Here is a 9,932-nt window from a genome sequence, read left to right as displayed (position 1 = left end):
AGTGAAGGTGCGGTCCCCGGCGAGGTAGAGTAGAACACGGGATACGGACCGACCAGTTGGCACACCATGCCCTGCCGCCTCCCATGCCCTACTCATCCTCGGAGGAGTCCCCGACCTCGGCGGTGCCGGACGTTGGACGGCGGCAAGTAGGACGTGTGGCTGACGGTGCTCCCATCGTCGGCCGCCAGCATGGCCACCGCTTGTGCGGTCGCGTCCGCGTCTGGCTACACCGCTATTGCATCACGAGAGGCGATTTAAGCGAGCGCGGCGACCTCGAGCTTCATCCCAAAGACAAGCTCTCCCACAGAGCGTTCGCACTTGCGGTCATGGCGGATGTGGTGCCAGGTAGGACGACGATGCGTTATGGTGTAGAGGTTAGCTGGGCGTTGACGCTTTAAGTAGCACATTCCGGTGAGGCCAAGCGTCCGGGTGCGTCATTAAGTCGCCGGAGTTGGTTCCTCGGGCACCGAGCCTCTTAACGACGACATACGAACGGACGGCATGAATGCGGGCAGCTGGCGCCGGCTGGGAACACACCATGCGACGGCGCAAGGGACGAGGGCTTTGGTGTGCCAGGGTAGTCAGCCGCGGTCGTGGCAACGTTGGAGATGCCCTTTTCTCAAATGCAATCCCTGCATGTCGTTGAAAAAGCAAGACGACCCAGCATGGTCTCAGGTCCATAGGATGCAGTTGGCCGCACTACACCACTCCACTGACGCGTCGCGGCGCCCCATGTATCCTCGACGAGCCAGGTATTGGAGTGTGTTTGGATTGTGGCCAAAGTGCACCTTACCAAAATTTTGGTTATGGCCCAAAGGTTGGTCTTTGTTTGGATGGTTGCCATTTTTTTGGCATGCCAATGAACTCTAGCCAACTCTAGTTCATTTTTCTTGCCAATGTTGGCCACACCATGGACAACCAATACCTCAACCAAAATTTTGGTCATGACCCAAAGATTGGTCTTTGTTTGGATGGTTGCCATTTCTTTGGCATGCCAATGAACTCTAGCCAACTCTGGTTCATTTTTCTTGCCAATGTCGGCCAAATCATGGGCAACCAATACCTCAACCAAAATTTTGGAAACCCAATGCTTTGATGGGGCAACCTTGGGCACAAACCAAACATATCGTTGGTCGTGCCACAACACTAACGCCACCCTCGGCACACTGAAACCGGCCGTGTCAATCGATGATATGAGCGTGTCGCTCACCACGGTCGCCATGTCCAGAGGTGGTGCTGGAGCTGCACCCCGTTGTTGGCCCCAACAACCCACATGAACGGTTATCGGTGGCGAGGAGGTCGTGGGCCAGCTCCTCCATTGGACTAGTCTGCGCTACGTCGTCCCGACTTGTGTGCCCCCACATGTCGGTTTCCCTGTTTTCCTGGCCATATTCGAGCGTCAGTGCTCTGAGTTGTGCATTAGGCCTTTCACTATATAGGCCAAGCGGGACAACTTATTTTTTATTTGAGCCGTTCAAGTGTAATCATGTGGCGTTTGCTTATTTCTCATTCCTCTCCAACCCTCTTCTCCATCGATCATGTCTCCCTCCAATCGAGTCCATCCTCCCGCATGCCTCATTTGAACATTCCGCCGAGTATCATTCGCATGTACCCACCTAGTCCTCTTTCAATAGATCTCCGGACCCCGAGATGAAATCGAGAGGGAACGAGTGGGGGCACGTGATACCTAAGGCGGATTCAAAATTTTAAACCAGTGATCATAGCATCCGCAAATCATATATAAAGGGTATTCAATGTTCGTTTCGTTTTTGAACGTACAATATACTCCCTCCTATCCTTTCTACTTTACATATAAGTTTTATGTGTTGTCAAAGTATCTCTACTATGATAAAAAAAGGTATCAACATTCAATAACACCGAATCAATATTGTTAGATTCGTATGTGCTCCTAGATTTATACTCGAGATGGTTTCCAATTTGACTATTGACAAGATTAATAGTACTCCCTCCGTCTAGGTGAGTAAGTCATCTTAGGCTGTGCACCGTGACCAAGGAGGAGGGGAAAACGAGAGACATTAATGTTTATTTGCTAATTAATAGTATTGCATGCAATGAACTAACCACTGCATGTCATGTTTGATAGTCTCAGGTCATTAAAAGCATGCACACCCTTATCTCTTATTGGTTGATATGTCAAGAAACAAGAAACAAGGTAGAAGTTAATGCATCGCACCTACGTGTTTTGGGATTATTTGGTTTTCGTAAGATGACTTACACACCTAGACGGAGGGAGTACATGAGATGTATAATGTGAAAATTATATCATTGGAAACTCCTTTCACATACGAAATTGACTGTATGCTTTGTGTAAGTTGCATGTCGTATATTATTACTCTAACATTTGGTCAAAGTTAGCCTCGAAAAACGCATTAGACCCTGTATGCTTTGTGTAAGTTGCATGTCATATATAATTACTCTAACTTTTGTGTAAGTTGCATGTCATATATTATTACTCTAACATTTGGTCAAAGTAGTATAGTGGAAGTGGATCCTCTGACATAGGTAGCCCTGCCTTACCCTCCGTTTCGGTCACTTACTGATGGACCCCATGCTTGCTAGGCCCCGCATGCCAGTTACTCGATGGGTTCGACCATGTCAGGGGATCCTCATCCGTAGTATACTCCCTCTGTTTTTATTTACTCCACATAAAACGAAGGGAGTGGTGGTATAATAAATGACGCGAGCGGGGGAGGGGGAGGGACGTCGGTTTGCTCTCAATTCGATCCCACAAGCGAGCAAAAACGCAAGACGAGCGCGTTCCATTCGGTGAGCGACGTGGAGGGTCCAGCGTGCCGGGCTGCAACGCGAACGCGACAAGAGCGATGTACAGTCAAAACCGATTGACCGGTCATCACCGGAACCACTATTCACACCAGAACCTTCGCTGCTCGGCCTACGCCAGCCACTGCCCTAAAACCACACCAAATCTCCAGCCCATTCCCCCACCTTTCGATCCCCTAGCCCGCATCAAGCGTCCCCTAGTTCACCGGAAAGCCATGGTGCGCCACAAGATCACTTACTACAAGATGCTGACGCCGAAGCGCCGCGCAGAAATTGCGGCAGCGGTTGGCGCCATAGACCTCCGTTCCCAAGATCGCTTTGCGGCGGGCCAATCCCCGAGTTCTCTGGAGCCAAGCTACGAGGAGGAGGAATCCGATCCAATGTTCACTGCGGAGGTCGCGGCGCAGAAGGCCCCCGATGGGTATGAGACGATGGACGTCGACTTCGTGCCGGCGTCCGAGTACCCCATGGTACAGGCGGACCAGCGGTTCAACATGGCGATAATAAAGGAGGACCGGGAGGCAGAGGCTCAACTCGACGCGGAGCGCACGCATGCCGCTGCCATCGAGGCTCTCCTGCAGGCAGAACCGGATGTCGTGGATGTGAACCGGGCGGTGGAGGCTCAACTTGAGGCGGAGCGCGCGGATGCTACTGCCATCGAGGTCCTCCTGCAGGCAGAATCGGACGTCCTGGTAATGAACTGGGCGGCAGAGGCTCGACTCGACGCAGAGCGCACGGATGCCGCTCTCATCGACGCCCTCCTGCAGGCGGAACCGGAAGTCCTGGACTTGAACCGGGCGGAGCTCGACTCGACGTGGAGCGCGTGGATGCCGCTGCCATCGAGGCCCTCCTGCAAGCGGAACCGGACGTCCTCGACTTGAGCCGGGCTATGCTCTCGTCCGTGCAGAGCGCCCACACGCTCCGCTTGAACGAGTAGCTGGAGGCCGAGGAAAACCACGGTGCGGAGACACACGTCGGCAGTGACAGCTAGTTCACGCCGGCAGCCAAAGACGATGAGGCCGTCTCTTTCTGCGAGCAGTGATAGTTTTTCTTTATGTTGTTCTTTTTATGGATCTTTTGCTGTGTAAAAACATACTATTTGTTATGCAAGTCGCCTGACTTGGGTCAGTCTACCATTTGAGGCAGTTGGATGAATATCCAACGTCTCCTAACCCTTCTTTCCTTCTTCCTCACCTCTTCTTCTTCCCCAACAGACCACCGCACGGGCCATACGGATACTCCCCAACATGCGGTTGGATAAACATACTCTATGAACGAAAATTATGTGTCAGCGATAGGATGGCTGAGTTTGGTTTGTTCACATGCGACATCACGTGTCAGTGAGGGTGCGTTCCTTTGGTTGGGTTTGCAGCGTGCAGGAGCGACTGTGTGAGGGTGCGGTGCGACCGCAGCGTGCAGGAGCGATCGTGTGAGGGTGCGGTGCGATCGCGACAGCCGTGCGCAAGTGTACCTCCTTCTCATTTTGAAAACTTTAGGCAAGCTTGGCAAAAATGTGTGGCGAAGTTTGGCAATGCAAGGCCTAGACCCAAACAGGATAAGTACGTACGTACTAGGAGTACTAGTGTTAAAAAAGAAAGGCAGGGTTTTCCTTTGCGGGATTTAATCGATACAAATCCTCGTTTCACGTGTCAATTAATGCGTATTTTTTTCTCGAAAGACCAAAGAGCTAACCATCTCACTCCTCATCGCTTGATTAATGCAGCGCCATGCAAATGAACCTTCTCACTTCCGTATGCATGCAGGGGATATTAATGTCCTTGGTTGCTAACCCCATCAATTTTGCCTCGATTAGTGTTAGTGTCCCTTTGCAAATCGTAATTTTGATATACTGGCCTTGTGTACAAAAAAATGGAGGTAGTAACTATATTTGAATTCCTTGCCCATTGCGGTGACGTCGACAATTTTTTTGGTGGTTTGGCGAAGTGCGTTCGACGGAGAACACCATTGAGGGAGACCACGGTAAGTCGTTCGCAAGTGCCGCCTGCAAGCCGAGACAACCGTCTTATTTGCATCCAGGAAGTCCTTTAGTAGTACTACTACTAGGAGTACTAGTGCGGTGAGATGGTTTCTCGACGAAGATGATGGAGAAGCGGAGTCAGTGAAGAGTGAAATGATGGTTGCTTCGCCCGTGCTTTGTGATTTGACGCCTCACTGCTTTGTGATTTGTGATAGAAGGGATAAGGGAGTAGACTCTGTGCTCTATATTGTACTACATGCGTCCAAGCATGGGAGAAAGAGGAGAGATGTTGCACTTTTCTATTCCTTCAATCAATCAATCACGGAGCTTCGGTTCCATCTTTTTGGCTTTGGCAACACCGTCCACAATGGTTCCCACGATGCCAAAAGCTATTTTCACATTTGGCTACACATTGCGGATGCCCTTAACCGTACCACTTGGTTTTGCTCCTATGTGCTATCTATACAAATCTCAGTTATATTGATCTAAAAAATTATAGAATCAAAGATTAGTAAAAAGGAGGTGATTTTGCCGCGCGGATGGCGGGGGAGGTTTCTTATTTTCGGAGGACGTTGTCCTGGCGGTTTGCTAACATGCGTCCCACGTGTCAGTGCTTTACCAAGCTGATCCGCGTCCCACATGAGGCAGAACAACGGCAGAAGCAACACGTGGTTAAGTTGAAGAAGATGAGGGAGAAGCGGATTCAGCAACGAGTGAAATGATGGTTGCTTCATCCCTCCAACTTCATTTTTTAGCATTATTACTTCGTCCCTCCAACTTAACTGCGGGAAAGGTGCAGCTTTGTGATTTGATGCCTCATTGCTCATTACTACGCCGGCGCCATGACTGGGGTGCTTCACCCCGGCTGCTCTGCACTGTATTCCGGTATGGCACGTGGACCCGGTAGCTTGATGTCCCACATGTCGGCGAAAGGGACTAGAATATTTATGAAAGCGAGCGCTCCACTCTTACGACGGAGGAGTAGACGACACGACGGCCTAGTGAACTGTCACTTGTACTGTATAGTACTATAGTTTTGCTGTTTCGCACGATCCATCGATACAAACCCTATTAAACAGGAAAGGGCGGGATTTTTCCCGCGCGGTAGATGATACTGGCCATACATTTCAAAGGCAATTTTAATGTATGCAAACTGAATAATTATAAGTAACAATATAATATCTAGTAAAACATAGTTCTTAGAGTGTAGTAGTAGTGCTGTATTGCATAGTTATTAGATGTAACATGCGAGAACGTGTAGAGATGTAGTTTTGGAGGGCCTACAGAGAGAAAAGCGTAATACGGTCACCGAACTTCAGAATAAGCTAATTACGGTCACTATATATGTTTTGCGGTGATTATCCGGTCACTTGCTCACAGTTCAGCATCGGATTGCACTCTGTTGACCGGCCAAATAGTTTGCGTGGTGCCATGTTGACTAGTTAAATTGACCACGTTCCTTGTGGGTGCCACCTGTCAATTCGCATAGGGAAAAGGTCAGATAAACACAAATTTACGCAAGCGCGACAAGGCTCCAACCCGTGCGGGGGAATCACCTGGTTGTGTATGTGTCTGTCAGGGCCTGATGTGTGCGCATGCACGTGTAGGTTGAGCACTTGAGCATGAGAGTGTGTGTTGGTCGTGTGGTGTACTGGTGTGTGCATGCATGCATGCGTGTGTGCGTGTGAGTGTTGCATGCGTGCGTGGCTGCGTGTGTACGTGCGAGTGTTGCGTGCGTGCGTGGGTGCATGTGTTTGTGTGAGTGTTGCATGGATGGAGTTCGTGTGCATTCCTGCGTGTGTGTATAATTACCACACCAGCTCATGTGTGTTAAAACAGACGGCTCAGCATACCAATATAAGGCCACCTTGTCCGCTGTGCCCGCGGTCATGACTTCAAACCACCGTCAAAATATTTTTTTGTTGTTTGTTTTCATTCTTACTAGCAAGATGACCGTGTGTTGCACGTAACATCAAGATGCATGTGTATGACTTGTTTATCTTGTGAGAGAAAAGGATGAACAGGGGAAGGCCTTATTTGCAAATGTGGAGAGGTGTGTGGGTACCTTTTTGCAAAATTGTCATAGTTTCTTTCCTATCCGTCAGATATAAATCGGACGGCCTATATTGCAGGATGGCAGGCACACCATCATCACCAACTCTGTTTTTTATAAGAGTGTATTTTATGTATTTTATAATAGTGTAGATGTAGAGTAGATACAAGTCGACAGGTGGGCACGATGGTACTGAGATAATGTGATGCAACACTAGAGGTGCCACGTGGAGTGTTTAACTGGTCAACTAGTCATGTCATGAGCAAATACAAAGTTGTACGGTGAGCCCGTGACTGTATAATAACCACTAAACGTCAACGGTGACCGTAATGAGTGGATTATGAAGTCCAATGTATGTATCGTGCTTTCGCTTCAAATACAATGATCGTCATTGCATATATCGCGAGAGAAAGATGAAACACGCGTGAATTTTCTGGGGGCTTACTTTTAGAGGACCTGGAGATAGTTTTGTGTGCATACGTGAAAGGGGCGTACAGGGGGGGTATGCAATGGAGAGAGAGATGCTCTTCGTTTCTCTTTATTATGACTAACTTTGTATATAGTATAAAAATATACAAATTCATAGTGCGGAATAAATATCATTGTGGGCACCATGCAATGCAAATTAGCATTCGTACTCCTCCATATAACTTTGTAATGTTGTATATATGTAGAAACTCTAAAATAATTTTTTGGCCACACTTTATTCAAAAGGAATTTTCTATGCGAAATAAACATGAAGAGAGGGCTTTTTAGATCAATGGGGTACGTGATGTAACATATGTGAATGTGTAGTTGATGCATTTGGCGGGGCCTAGAGCAAGGTTGTCAGAATCGCGATTCTGTTGTACGATTCTACGACTTTACGATCCAAATTAACCCCTTTGACTCTACGATTTTGGTTCATAGAATCTACGTTTCTACGATCCTGATAGTGCAGATTCTATGATTTGCGATTCTACTATCGGAGCTCCGATCCGATTCAAGATCACGATTCTGACAACCTTGGCCTAGAGAGGTATGTGTGGTATTACATATTCGAGAGAGGCATGGATAGAGGGGCCGACGGGGATGGGGGCGTGGGAGAGATAGCACGAGAAATGAGAGTGGTCTAGAGAGAGAGACGAATATGACGTAGACAAGAGATTCCATTCCCTTGAGTGTGTATATGCAAGGGGGGAGGGAATAGAGGCACCAGGAGAAATTCTCTGTGTGTGTGGTGTTTGTGTTGGTATGTGTGGGTGTGAGAAGATAATGAGATGTGGGGGCAGAGGGTGTGTCACCGCGTGAGGTCCGGTGAGTCGAGGTGAGGCCCTTCGTTCGGTTCCGTCCTGCGCCACATTGATCGGCCCATGCCACATTTAGGAAGACCCATGGATGACTAGTCGTACAAGACAAAGATAGAAGAATTGTGAAGGACTCTGTGTCCACTGACAAAGCCGGCTAGGATTTCTAACCCTAGGTTCTCGGACTAAGGTAACCCCTTTATCTCTGATATTACTATTCATGCAACCTAACTTTAAGGGGCATCCTACAGAATGCTCTGCTAGAATCATACTCATCGATTAGGAAGAGAGGTGTGAGATAATGCGTGAGAGACAGGCGTAAAGATAATGTGCATACATGAGACACGTAGGCAGGTCCATGTATATAGAAAGGGTCGATGAGGATTGTGCGTGTGTATGTTTACGAGAGGAAGAGTGCTTGTGATAAAGGTTAGTGAAAACAGTTGTAAATGGTTACGAGAGGGAGGGAGGGTTATATCTAGAGCATGTGTGCGAGAAAGACACCTCGGGAGAGAGTGTGTGAGCATGTGTGAGAGACCACCGATGGAGAGTGAAACTACACGTAAAAGACTGCTCTACACATTGATTAAAGATATAAATTGTATCCAAATATTAGGATGGGATCATGATATTTTCAATTCGCGTAAGGAGCGGTCATTGATCCATCAGACATCTAGATTCTATCGAGTTTGAGCATGTCTATGTTATTATTTTGAGCTCCATACAGTGCATCACTTTAGCAATTGAATATAAACATGAGTATAGTTCATGTTGTGTGTGTAAAGCACATTATACATACGAAAGTTACACAATGGACATTTATAAATAGCTACCTATGAACTAGCATACATTTGAATTCAACTTAAGGTGGTTTAAAAAAATCGAATTCAACATGAAGTCCATTCAATTATTTGAATTTTATATCATGGCATTTGTAAACCATACCTAAATTATGGGGGCACCAATCTTTGCTCTGATTTTGTACATAATAGCATATGTAGTCGTGTACAAAATAGATTCAAATTTAGCTCCTCCATTCCAAAATAATTGTAGTTATAGGATTTTCAAGTGTCAAAATTTCAAAAAGAAGCAGATAATTTCATGAGGTTTTCAAACATACAAGGTCAAATATAACGTTGTCTATTTAGGTCAATCCTCATAGTTCAAGAGTATTCTAAACGGGAATGCTTGTGTTTCAAAATTTCGAACGAAGCGCCAAAAGAGCCTCTACTCGCCCAAAACCGCGTGAGACCAATGTTTGGTAGTACAAGGAAATTACTTTTCTAATAACTCCGACCCATGAAACCTACCGGCCCGACGTCCAAAGGTCTAAACCGGGGTAGGTTTGTAGCTTCATCTAGATGCCACGCAACCACCTCCGAAAAACATTCATACACAATGGCCGCCTAAGCACACATGCGCGCGGCCGAAATCGCTCCCGCCCACTATTTGGGACACCTGGGATTACCATCCTACCCCTGACCCGCAGTAGGTCCGAAATTTAAGAGGGGGGCAAAGTTTGTACTTTCCCCAAATTTCAAACAAGCATGTCCCATCTTCTGTTCAAAAAAGCCAAAAACAAGCGCGTCCCAGACCGAAACATGGTTCCCCCACCCATCTGATTCCCCATTCATACTCCGTGGGCGCCAAAACTACCTCTCCACCAGCCGCGAAACCCCGGCGTCCTCCGTCCGCCACCCCATCCCACCCATCAACCGCCGCCCTCCTCCATCACGCCGGAGCCGATACCCCGACGTTGTCGTCCACCGCAACCTCAATCGCAATGCCCTCCACGGCTAGTAGTTGAAGCCGA

The sequence above is a fragment of the Triticum dicoccoides genome, chromosome 7B (assembly GCF_002162155.2).
Source record: "Triticum dicoccoides isolate Atlit2015 ecotype Zavitan chromosome 7B, WEW_v2.0, whole genome shotgun sequence".
Taxonomy (NCBI): domain Eukaryota; kingdom Viridiplantae; phylum Streptophyta; class Magnoliopsida; order Poales; family Poaceae; genus Triticum; species Triticum dicoccoides.
This window is presented reverse-complemented; position numbering follows the sequence as displayed.